The following is a 12,500-nucleotide window of genomic DNA, read 5'->3' on the forward strand; positions in this document are numbered from 1 at the left end:
ATCTGTTCTAAGATCTGTTCTAAGGTCTGTTTTAAGATCTGTTCTAAGATCTGTTCTAAGATCTGTTCTATGATCTGTTCTAAGATGTGTTCTACGATCTGTTCTAAGATCTGTTCTGAGATCTGTTCTACGATCTGTTCAAAGATCTGTTCTAAGTTCTAAGATATGTTGTAAGATCTGTTCTAAGATCTGTTCTATGATCTGTTCTATGATCTGATCTAAGATCTGTTCTACGATCTGTTCTAAGATATGTTCTAAGATCTGTTCTACGATCTGTTCTACGATCTGTTCTAAGATCTGTTCTAAGATCTGTTCTGAGATCTGTTCTACGATCCGTTCTAAGATCTGTTTTAAGATCTGTTCTGAGATCTGTTCTAAGTTCTAAGATCTGTTCTAAGTTCTAAGATATGTTCTAAGATCTGTTCTAAGTTCTAAGATATGTTCTAAGATCTGTTCTATGTTCTGTTTTAAGATCTGTTCTAAGATCTGTTCTAAGGTCTGTTTTAAGATCTGTTGTAAGATCTGTTCTAAGTTCTAAGATCTGTTCTAAGATCTGTTCTATGATCTGTTCTAAAATGTGTTCAAGGATCTGTTCTAAGATCTGTTCCGAGATCTGTTCTACGATCTGTTCAAAGATCTGTTCTAAGTTCTAAGATATGTTCTAAGATCTGTTCTAAGTTCTAAGATCTGTTCTAAGATCTGTTCTAAGGTCTGTTTTAAGATCTGTTCTAAGATCTGTTCTAAGTTCTAAGATCTGTTCTAAGATCTGTTCTATGATCTGTTCTAAGATGTGATCAAAGATCTGTTCTAAGATCTGTTCTGAGATCTGTTCTACGATCTGTTCAAAGATCTGTTCTAAGTTCTAAGATATGTTGTAAGATCTGTTCTAAGTTATAAGATCTGTTCTAAGATCTGTTCTACGATCTGTTCTAAGATCAATCAATCACATGTATTTCTAAAGCCCTTTTTACATCAGCCATTTTCACAAAGTGCTTATAGAGGAACTCAGCCTCAAAACACCTCATCTGTTTGTTTTAAAGAGAGGAAGAAGGGTTTTTAAAGCAGCATGACATAAAGCCCCCCCCTCCCCTCGACTGAGATAACAGGTTTGTAGGAGCATCCGAGGGATGGGGGGAGATGAAGGGAGGGAGGAAGGGAGGAGAAGGGAGGGAGGAAGGGAGGGAGGAAGGGAGGAGAAGGGAGGGAGGAAGGGAGGGAGGAAGGGAGGAGAAGGGAGGGAGGGAGGAGAAGGGAGGGAGGAGAAGGGAGGGAGGAAGGGAGGGAGGAAGGGAGGAGAAGGGAGGGAGGAAGGGAGGGAGGAAGGGAGGAGAAGGGAGGGAGGAGAAAGGGAGGGAGGAAGGGAGGGAGGAAGGAAGGAGAAGGGAGGGAGGAAGGGAGGAGAGAAGGGAGGGAGGAAGGGAGGGAGGAAGGGAGGGAGAAGGGAGGGAGGAAGGGGAGGAGAAGGGAGGGAGGGAGGAAGGGGGGGGGAGGGAGGAGAAGGGAGGGAGGAAGGGAGGAGAAGGGAGGGAGGAGAAGGGAGGGAGGAAGAGGGAGGTGGGAGGAATGAGTAGGGAGGAGAGAGGAGGGAGGAGAGAGGAGAGTGGAAGGAGGAGGAAAGGGGAGATTATGTAAGTGTCAGTAACACCAGAGACTTTGTGTGTCGGTTCAGTGACTCTCCTCACTCAAGATGCAGGTGAAAGGTGAGGAGGGACAGAGGAAGACAGGGAGAGAGGGCGATGAAGGTGGAAGGGGAGGAGGGACAGAAGAAGACTGGGAGAGAGAGAGATGAAGGTGGAAGGGGAGGAGAGACAGAGGAAGACAGGGAGAGAGAGGGAGATGAAGGTGAAAGAGGAGAAGTGACAGAGGAAGACAGGGAGAGAGGGAGATGAAGGTGGAAGGGGAGGAGAGACAGAGGAAGACAGGGAGAGAGGGAGATGAAGGTGAAAGAGGAGAAGTGACAGAGGAAGACAGGGAGAGAGAGGGAGATGAAGGTGAAAGAGGAGAAGTGACAGAGGAAGACAGGGAGAGAGGGAGATGAAGGTGAAAGAGGAGAAGTGACAGAGGAAGACAGGGAGAGAGGGAGATGCAGGTGAAAGAGGAGAAGTGACAGAGGAAGACAGGGAGAGAGAGGGAGATGAAGGTCTAGGAGAAGTGACAGAGGAAGACAGGGAGAGAGAGGGAGATGAAGGTGAAAGAGGAGAAGTGACAGAGGAAGACAGGGAGAGAGGGAGATGCAGGTGAAAGAGGAGGAGAGACAGAGGAAGACAGGGAGAGAGAGGGAGATGAAGGTGGAAGAGGAGGAGTGACAGAGGAAGACAGGGAGAGAGGGAGATGCAGGTGAAAGAGGAGAAGTGACAGAGGAAGACAGGGAGAGAGGGAGATGCAGGTGGAAGAGGAGGAGTGACAGAGGAAGACAGGGAGAGAGGGAGATGAAGGTGAAAGAGGAGAAGTGACAGAGGAAGACAGGGAGAGAGGGAGATGCAGGTGGAAGAGGAGGAGTGACAGAGGAAGACAGGGAGAGAGGGAGATGCAGGTGAAAGAGGAGGAGTGACAGAGGAAGACAGGGAGAGAGGGAGATGCAGGTGAAAGAGGAGAAGTGACAGAGGAAGACAGGGAGAGAGGGAGATGCAGGTGAAAGAGGAGGAGTGACAGAGGAAGACAGGGAGAGAGAGGGAGATGCAGGTGGAAGAGGAGAAGTGACAGAGGAAGACAGGGAGAGAGAGGGAGATGAAGGTGAAAGAGGAGGAGTGACAGAGGAAGACAGGGAGAGAGGGAGATGCAGGTGGAAGAGGAGAAGTGACAGAGGAAGACAGGGAGAGAGAGGGAGATGAAGGTGAAAGAGGAGGAGTGACAGAGGAAGACAGGGAGAGAGGGAGATGCAGGTGAAAGAGGAGAAGTGACAGAGGAAGACAGGGAGAGAGGGAGATGCAGGTGAAAGAGGAGGAGTGACAGAGGAAGACAGGGAGAGAGGGAGATGCAGGTGAAAGAGGAGGAGTGACAGAGGAAGACAGGGAGAGAGGGAGATGCAGGTGAAAGAGGAGGAGTGACAGAGGAAGACAGGGAGAGAGAGGGAGATGAAGGTGAAAGAGGAGGAGTGACAGAGGAAGACAGGGAGAGAGGGAGATGCAGGTGGAAGAGGAGAAGTGACAGAGGAAGACAGGGAGAGAGAGGGAGATGAAGGTGAAAGAGGAGGAGTGACAGAGGAAGACAGGGAGAGAGGGAGATGCAGGTGAAAGAGGAGGAGTGACAGAGGAAGACAGGGAGAGAGGGAGATGCAGGTGAAAGAGGGAAGTGACAGAGGAAGACAGGGAGAGAGGGAGATGAAGGTGAAAGAGGAGGAGTGACAGAGGAAGACAGGGAGAGAGGGAGATGCAGGTGGAAGAGGAGGAGTGACAGAGGAAGACAGGGGAGAGAGGGAGATGAAGGTGAAAGAGGAGGAGTGACAGAGGAAGACAGGGGAGAGGGAGATGCAGGTGGAAGAGGAGGAGTGACAGAGGAAGACAGGGAGAGAGAGGGAGATGAAGGTGAAAGAGGAGGAGTGACAGAGGAAGACAGGGAGAGAGGGAGATGCAGGTGGAAGAGGAGGAGTGACAGAGGAAGACAGGGAGAGAGAGGGAGATGAAGGTGAAAGAGGAGGAGTGACAGAGGAAGACAGGGAGAGAGGGAGATGCAGGTGGAAGAGGAGGTGTGACAGAGGAAGACAGGGAGAGAGGGAGATGCAGGTGGAAGAGGAGGAGTGACAGAGGAAGACAGGGAGAGAGAGGGAGATGCAGGTGAAAGAGGAGTAGTGACAGAGGAAGACAGGGAGAGAGAGGGAGATGAAGGTGAAAGAAGAGGAGTGACAGAGGAAGACAGGGAGAGAGGGAGATGCAGGTGGAAGAGGAGTGACAGAGGAAGACAGGGGAGAGAGAGGGAGATGAAGGTGAAAGAGGAGGAGTGACAGAGGAAGACAGGGAGAGAGGGAGATGCAGGTGGAAGAGGAGGAGTGACAGAGGAAGACAGGGAGAGAGGGAGATGCAGGTGGAAGAGGAGGAGTGACAGAGGAAGACAGGGAGAGAGGGAGATGCAGGTGGAAGAGGAGGAGTGTGCCCTGTGGCCGAGGCAAGGCGAGGCAAGCTGTGCGGCTTGGCGTCTCTTACAACAGCTTTGTTAGAGCTGCAGTAACTGTTACCAGGAGACCTTGTCTGCCTCTCAAATGGCTCCCTATCGCCATAGGGCTCTGGTCCAAAGTAGTGCACGATATAGGGAATAGGGTGCCATAGGGCTCTGGTCCAAAGTAGTGCACGATATAGGGAATAGGGTGCCATAGGGCTCTGATACAAAGTAGTGCACGATATAGGGAATAGGGTGCCATAGGTCTCTGGTCCAAAGTAGTGCACGATATAGGGAATAGGGTGCCATAGGGCTCTGGTCTAAAGTAGTGCACGATATAGGGAATAGGTTGCCATAGGGCTCTGGTCCAAAGTAGTGCACGATATAGGGAATAGGGTGCCATAGGGCTCTGGTCCAAAGTAGTGCACGATATAGGGAATAGGGTGCCATAGGGCTCTGGTCCAAAGGTGCACGAAAGAGGAGGTATAGGGAATAGGGTGCCATAGGTCTCTGGTCCAAAGTAGTGCACGATATAGGGAATAGGGTGCCATAGGGCTCTGGTCTAAAGTAGTGCACGATATAGGGAATAGGTTGCCATAGGGCTCTGGAGTAGGGAATAGGGTGCCATAGGTCTCTGGTCCAAAGTAGTGCACGATATAGGGAATAGGGAGCCATAGGGCTCTGGTCCAAAGTAGTGCACGATATAGGGGAATAGGGTGCCATAGGGCTCTGGTCCAAAGTAGTGCACGATATAGGGAATAGGGTGCCATAGGTCTCTGGTCCAAAGTAGTGCACGATATAGGGAATAGGGTGCCATAGGGCTCTGGTCTAAAGTAGTGCACGATATAGGGAATAGGGACCATAGGGCTCTGTCCAAAGTAGTGCACGATATAGGGAATAGGTTGGCTCTGGTCCAAAGTAGTGCAGATATAGGGAATAGGGTGCCATAGGTCTCTGGTCTAAAGTAGTGCACGATATAGGGAATAGGGTGCCATAGGGCTCTGGTCTAAAGTAGTGCACGATATAGGGAATAGGGTTGCCATAGGGCTCTGGTCCAAAGTAGTGCACGATATAGGGAATAGGGTGCCATAGGTCTCTGGTCTAAAGTAGTGCACGATATAGGGAATAGGGTGCCATAGGGCTCTGGTCCAAAGTAGTGCACGATATAGGGAATAGGGTGCCATAGGTCTCTGGTCCAAAGTAGTGCACGATATAGGGAATAGGTTGCCATAGGGCTCTGGTCCAAAGTAGTGCACGATATAGGGAATAGGGTTGCCATAGGTCTCTGGTCCAAAGTAGTGCACGATATAGGGAATAGGGTGCCATAGGGCTCTGGTCCAAAGTAGTGCACGATATAAGGAATAGGGTGCCATCGGGCTCTGGTCCAAAGTAGTGCACGATATAGGGAATAGGGTGCCATAGGGCTCTGGTCCAAAGTAGTGCACGATATAGGGAATAGGGTGCCATAGGGCTCTGGTCCAAAGTAGTGCACGATATAGGGAATAGGTTACCATAGGGCTCTGGTCCAAAGTAGTGCACGATATAGGGAATAGGGTGCCATAGGGCTCTGGTCCAAAGTAGTGCACGATATAGGGAATAGGGTGCCATAGGGCTCTGATACAAAGTAGTGCACGATATAGGGAATAGGGTGCCATAGGTCTCTGGTCCAAAGTAGTGCACGATATAGGGAATAGGGTGCCATAGGGCTCTGGTCTAAAGTAGTGCACGATATAGGGAATAGGTTGCCATAGGGCTCTGGTCCAAAGTAGTGCACGATATAGGGAATAGGGTGCCATAGGTCTCTGGTCCAAAGTAGTGCACGATATAGGGAATAGGGTGCTATAGGGCTCTGGTCCAAAGTAGTGCACGATATAGGGAATAGGGTGCCATAGGGCTCTGGTCCAAAGTAGTGCACGATATAGGGAATAGGGTGCCATAGGTCTCTGGTCCAAAGTAGTGCACGATAAAGGGAATAGGGTGCCATAGGGCTCTGGTCTAAAATATAGGGAAGTACCATAGGGCTCTGGTCCAAAGTAGTACGATATAGGGAATAGGGTTGCCATAGGGCTCTGGTCCAAAGTAGTGCACGATATAGGGAATAGGGTGCCATAGGTCTCTGGTCCAAAGTAGTGCACGATATAGGGAATAGCGTGCCATAGGGCTCTGGTCCAAAGTAGTGCACAATATAGGGAATAGGGTGCCATAGGTCTCTGGTCCAAAGTAGACGATATAGGGAATAGGGTGCCATAGGGCTCTGGTCCAAAGTAGTGCACGATATAGGGAATAGGGTGCCATAGGGCTCTGGTCCAAAGTAGTGCACGATATAGGGAATAGGTGCCATAGGTCTCTGGTCCAAAGTAGTGCACGATATAGGGAATAGGGTGCCATAGGGCTCTGGTCCAAAGTAGTGCACAATATAGGGAATAGGGTGCCATAGGTCTCTGGTCCAAAGTAGTGCACGATATAGGGAATAGGGTGCCATAGGGCTCTGGTCCAAAGTAGTGCACGATATAGGGAATAGGGTGCCATAGGGCTCTGGTCCAAAGTAGTGCACGATATAGGGAATAGGGTGCCATAGGGCTCTGGTCCAAAGTAGTGCACGATATAGGGAATAGGGTGCCATAGGGCTCTGGTCCAAAGTAGTGCACTATATAGGGAATAGGGTGCCATAGGGCTCTGGTCCAAAGTAGTGCACGATATAGGGAATAGGGTGCCATAGGTCTCTGGTCCAAAGTAGTGCACGATATAGGGAATAGGGTGCCATAGGGCTCTGGTCCAAAGTAGTGCACAATATAGGGAATAGGGTGCCATAGGTCTCTGGTCCAAAGTAGTGCACGATATAGGGAATAGGGTGCCATAGGGCTCTGGTCCAAAGTAGTACGATATAGGGAATAGGGTGCCATAGGGCTCTGGTCCAAAGTAGTGCACGATAGGGAATAGGGTGCCATAGGTCTCTGGTCCAAAGTAGTGCACGATATAGGGAATAGGGTGCCATAGGGCTCTGGTCCAAAGTAGTGCACGATATAGGGAATAGGGCTCTGGTCTAAAGTAGTGCACGATATAGGGAATAGGGTTGCCATAGGGCTCTGGTCCAAAGTAGTGCACGATATAGGGAATAGGGTGCCATAGGGCTCTGGTCCAAAGTAGTGCACGATATAGGGAATAGGGTGCCATAGGGCTCTGGTCTAAAGTAGTGCACGATATAGGAATAGGGTTGCCATAGGGCTCTGGTCCAAAGTAGTGCCGATATAGGGAATAGGGTGCCATAGGTCTCTGGTCTAAAGTAGTGCACGATATAGGGAATAGGGTGCCATAGGGCTCTGGTCCAAAGTAGTGCACTATAGGAATAGGGTGCCATAGGTCTCTGGTCCAAAGTAGTGCACGATATAGGGTGCCATAGGGCTCTGGTCCAAAGTAGTGCACGATATAGGGAATAGGGTTGCCATAGGTCTCTGGTCCAAAGTAGTGCACGATATAGGGAATAGGGTGCCATAGGGCTCTGGTCCAAAGTAGTGCACGATATAAGGAATAGGGTGCCATCGGGCTCTGGTCCAAAGTAGTGCACGATATAGGGAATAGGGTGCCATAGGGCTCTGGTCCAAAGTAGTGCACGATATAGGGAATAGGGTGCCATAGGGCTCTGGTCCAAAGTAGTGCAATAGAATAGGTTACCATAGGGCTCTGGTCCAAATAGTGCCGATATAGGGAATAGGGTGCCATAGGTCTCTGGTCCAAAGTAGTGCACGATATAGGGAATAGGGTGCCATAGGGCTCTGGTCTAAAGTAGTGCACGATATAGGGAATAGGGTACCATAGGGCTCTGGTCCAAAGTAGTGCACGATATAGGGAATAGGGTTGCCATAGGGCTCTGGTCCAAAGTAGTGCACGATATAGGGAATAGGGTGCCATAGGTCTCTGGTCTAAAGTAGTGCACGATATAGGGAATAGGGTGCCATAGGGCTCTGGTCTAAAGTAGTGCACGATATAGGGAATAGGGTTGCCATAATAGGAATAGGGTGCCATAGGTCTCTGGTCTAAAGTAGTGCCGATATAGGGAATAGGGTGCCATAGGGCTCTGGTCCAAAGTAGTGCACGATATAGGGAATAGGGTGCCATAGGTCTCTGGTCCAAAGTAGTGCACGATATAGGGAATAGGTTGCCATAGGGCTCTGGTCCAAAGTAGTGCACGATATAGGGAATAGGGTTGCCATAGGGCTCTGGTCCAAAGTAGTGCACGATATAGGGAATAGGGTGCCATAGGGCTCTGGTCCAAAGTAGTGCACGATATAAGGAATAGGGTGCCATAGGGCTCTGGTCCAAAGTAGTGCACGATATAGGGAATAGGGCTCTGGTCCAAAGTATTGCCGATATAGGAATAGGGTGCCATAGGGCTCTGGTCCAAAGTAGTGCACGATATAGGGAATAGGTTACCATAGGGCTCTGGTCCAAAGTAGTGCACGATATAGGGAATAGGGTGCCATAGGGCTCTGGTCCAAAGTAGTGCACGATATAGGGAATAGGGTGCCATAGGGCTCTGATACAAAGTAGTGCACGATATAGGGAATAGGGTGCCATAGGTCTCTGGTCCAAAGTAGTGCACGATATAGGGAATAGGGTGCCATAGGGCTCTGGTCTAAAGTAGTGCACGATATAGGGAATAGGTTGCCATAGGGCTCTGGTCCAAAGTAGTGCACGATATAGGGAGGTGCCATAGGTCTCTGGTCCAAAGTCCGATATAGGGAATAGGGTGCCATAGGGCTCTGGTCCAAAGTAGTGCACGATATAGGGAATAGGGTGCCATAGGGCTCTGGTCCAAAGTAGTGCACGATATAGGGAATAGGGTGCCATAGGTCTCTGGTCCAAAGTAGTGCACGATATAGGGAATAGGGTGCCATAGGGCTCTGGTCTAAAGTAGTGCACGATATAGGGAATAGGGTACCATAGGGCTCTGGTCCAAAGTAGTGCACGATATAGGGAATAGGGTTGCCATAGGGCTCTGGTCCAAAGTAGTGCACGATATAGGGAATAGGGTGCCATAGGTCTCTGGTCTAAAGTAGTGCACGATATAGGGAATAGGGTGCCATAGGGTTCTGGTCTAAAGTAGCACGATATAGGAATAGGGTTGCCATAGGGCTCTGGTCCAAAGTAGTGCACGATATAGGGAATAGGGTGCCATAGGTCTCTGGTCTAAAGTAGTGCACGATATAGGGAATAGGGTGCCATAGGGCTCTGGTCCTGCATATAGGGAATAGGGTGCCATAGGTCTCTGGTCCAAAGTAGTGCCTGGTCCAATCATAGGGAATAGGTTGCCATAGGGCTCTGGTCCAAAGTAGTGCACGATAAAATAGGGTTGCCATAGGGCTCTGGTCCCACGATATAGGGAATAGGGTGCCATAGGGCTCTGGTCCAAAGTAGTGCACGATATAGGGAATACAGGGCTCTGGTCCAAAGTAGTGACGATATAGGGAATAGGGTGCCATAGGGCTCTGGTCCAAAGTAGTGCTATAGGGAATAGGGTGCCATAGGGCTCTGGTCCAAAGTAGTACTATAGGGAATAGGGTGCCATAGGTCTCTGGTCCAAAGTAGTGCACGATATAGGGAATAGGGTGCCATAGGGCTCTGGTCCAAAGTAGTGCACAATATAGGGAATAGGGTGCCATAGGTCTCTGGTCCAAAGTAGTGCACGATATAGGGAATAGGGTGCCATAGGGCTCTGGTCCAAAGTAGTACACGATATAGGGAATAGGTTGCCATAGGGCTCTGGTCCACAGTAGTACACGATATAGGGAATAGGTTGCCATAGGGCTCTGGTCCAAAGTAGTGCACGATATAGGGAATAGGGTGCCATAGGGCTCTGGTCCAAAGTAGTGCACGATATAGGGAATAGGGTGCCATAGGTCTCTGGTCCAAAGTAGTACACGATATAGGGAATAGGGTGTCATTTGGGACCCTTAAATGTCTCACAGATGGATCCAATCTGTTTCTGTCTGTCTGCCAGTTCAATGTTTTGAGTCTTGTTGTTGCTGAAATCGATCGAAAATGTCCCTCTGTGAGTATCAAGAAATTACACGCGTGCATATTTATTACAAAATGTGTCCCGAATGGCTGTGATTTGTTTCGGGAAAAATATTTTTTTTCTTGTATGTTTTTTGGACGAAAACCTTGGACTGTCTATTGCTTCACACCATGTGGGTTGGCTGAGTTCACAAGGCGTCTCGTTTTCACCATCCTGCATGAGAGCTGAGCCAATCACTGAGGCTTCTCAAAATGGCACCCTATTCCCTATATAGTACACTACTATAGACCAGAGCCCTATTCCCCATATAGTACACACTACTATAGACCAGAGCCCTATTCCCCATATAGTACACTACTATAGACCAGAGCCCTATTCCCTATATAGTACACTACTACAGACCAGAGCCCTATTCCCCATATAGTACACTACTATAGACCAGAGCCCTATTCCCTATATAGTACACTACTATAGACCAGAGCCCTATTCCCCATATAGTACACTACTATAGACCAGAGCCCTATTCCCTATATAGTGGTACTACTATAGACCAGAGTCCTATTCCCTATATAGTGGTACTACTATAGACCAGAGCACTATTCCCTATATAGTGGTACTACTATAGACCAGAGCCCTATTCCCCATATAGTACACTACTATAGACCAGAGCCCTATTCCCTATATAGTGGTACTACTATAGACCAGAGCCCTATTCCCTATATAGTGGTACTACTATAGACCAGAGCCCTATTACACTACCCTATATAATGGTACTACTATAGACCAGAGCCCTATTCCCTATATAGTGGTACTACTATAGACCAGAGCCCTATTCCCTATATAGTACACTACTATAGACCAGAGCCCTATTCCCTATATAGTACACTACTATAGACCAGAGCCCTATTCCCTATATAGTGGTACTACTATAGACCAGAGCCCTATTCCCTATATAATGGTACTACTATAGACCAGAGCCCTATTCCCTATATAGTGCACTACTTTGGACCAGGGTATATATAGGGCTCTGGTTAAAAGTAGTGCACTAAATCTGAAATAGGGTGCCATTTGGGAGGCGGCCCTTACTGATTGGTCAACTTCCTCGGGTTAAAGGTTCACCAGTTTAACCAGTAATCAGTCAGTAATGAAAAGAACCGCTGTTAAGACAGTTCAATTGCCCTCCACGCCGTCTCGGCTGCATTCCTACATTCCTGCTGCCTTCACGTCTGTTCAGATATTTCAGGAAGTTGGTAAAAAAAACAAAAAAAAACAACAACAGATCATTAAATGTGTTTTACATGATGTGCAGCGGTGGCTGTTACCGTGACTGAAACCGGGAGGAGATTTGTATCACCCCCCCCCCCCCGGGACATTTCACCGACTGACTGGCCCCTTTTTCATACAGATAAACGGAGCACAATCCTAAACCCATCAATCTGTGATTTTTTTTTTTTTTTAAACATTTTGAGTAGAAACGTCCCAGAAGCTTGTCAACTTTACCTCTGTATTGAGTTGTGGTTTTATAGTAGTTATTAAGTGATTCACCAAATGGTTGGTTTGGTAACTTGGCATGATGTTTCATTCTTGGGAATATCATGCTGGCATTTGTGGATCTTTGTAAAGGTCAGCGTGAAACGTTAGCGTTGCTAATTTTTGTTGTTGTAGAACGTAGATAGTGTGCAGAGCATAGAGGTTCGACTGCCTGATCTGAATTCGATTCCCTGATTCTATGGTGAGAGGACGGCTGCCGAGGGTCCACAGGTCATGGCTTGAGTTGTACTGTAGAATGAGATGTGAAGGACTACTTTCCTGCTCTTCCATAGTTTACAGAATGACTGTGACCCCATGTACTACTATCTCTAGTCGTTCACTTCATTAACCCCAAAACAAAGAGCAAAGACAAAGCAATTTCACCTTTTCAGAATTTCATAATGCATGCTAAAAAAGCTCTCTCTCTCTCTCTCTCTCTCTCTCTCTCTCTCTCTCTCTCTCTCTCTATTCAATTCAATTCAATTCAATTCAAGGGCTTTGTTGGCATGGGAAACATGTGTTAACATTGCCAAAGCAAGTGAGGTAGATAATATATAAAGTGAAATAAACAATAAAAATTAACAGTAGACATCACACATACAGAAGTTTCAAAACAATAAAGACATTACAAATGTCATATTATATATATATACAGGGTCTTTACAATGTAAAATAAATAAGCATAAATATGGGTTGTATTTACAATGGGGTTTGTTCTTCACTGGTTGCCCTTTTCTCATGGCAACACGTCACAAATCTTGCTGCTGTGATGTCACACTGTGGAATTTCACCCAGTAGATATGGGAGTTTTTCAAAATTGTAAATAAGTGAATATATAAAGTCTCTCTCTCGCTCTCTGTTT

The 12,500-nt window shown here is 47.9% G+C and overlaps 1 pseudogene; it reads left to right on the forward strand.

Moving 5' to 3' along the window:
• The window catches only part of LOC135531216 (11-beta-hydroxysteroid dehydrogenase type 2-like), a 58,844-nt pseudogene that overhangs the window by 37,694 nt on the left and 8,650 nt on the right, over positions 1-12,500 (forward strand).

Source organism: Oncorhynchus masou, unplaced genomic scaffold, assembly GCF_036934945.1.
Source record: "Oncorhynchus masou masou isolate Uvic2021 unplaced genomic scaffold, UVic_Omas_1.1 unplaced_scaffold_1555, whole genome shotgun sequence".
NCBI classification, from domain to species: Eukaryota; Metazoa; Chordata; class Actinopteri; order Salmoniformes; family Salmonidae; genus Oncorhynchus; species Oncorhynchus masou.